Genomic DNA, 654 nt, shown 5'->3' with positions numbered 1-654 from the left:
TTGGTCGATTTGCCCTTTGATTGGGGAGAATAGAAAATAGTGAATTCCCAATCAGTTCAGTTGTTTGGAATTGTGTGTGTGGGGTTTGACATTTCTCAGGGGACAGTGGGATCTTTGTGGGAATACACCAGGGCTTGGTGGAATGTTTGATATCAGGTTTTCCTCAGAAATGTTAAAATAATTGCTGGATTTGCTGTGCAGCTTGAAACAAATCTTGTGTACAACCAGCTGGGCTGCATTAAATTCTGTTTTAAAGGCCCAATAATAGAAATATGAGGAAAGAAATAGGTAAGGGTCAGATAAGCTGGTCAAATAATCTGATAATTTATATCCAGGAAGTTTAGGGGTTAAAAGTGGGGTTGAAATGCCTGTGGCACACTTGTATTTGCACACTTGCAAATGAGGTTTAAATTCCTCAGGTACATTTCATCACTTCTGATGAAGTTCTGGGCATTTCTCCCATGGGCTTGAGATTAATGAGTTTTTTGATTTCATAATTAATGTGTAACCCATTCCAGCAGCTGAGAGGGATGTGAGGAGCTGCCTTCAAATAGATGGTCAGGATGAGGAGAAAAAAATTACAGCAATTTTATAGAATCCTTGTAAACCTCCCTGATAAGCTGTGATAAGTTTTTAATTTTAATTGCTTTTTGC

The sequence above is a fragment of the Zonotrichia albicollis genome, chromosome 25 (assembly GCF_047830755.1).
Source record: "Zonotrichia albicollis isolate bZonAlb1 chromosome 25, bZonAlb1.hap1, whole genome shotgun sequence".
Taxonomy (NCBI): domain Eukaryota; kingdom Metazoa; phylum Chordata; class Aves; order Passeriformes; family Passerellidae; genus Zonotrichia; species Zonotrichia albicollis.
Note: the sequence above shows the minus strand (reverse complement) of the source record.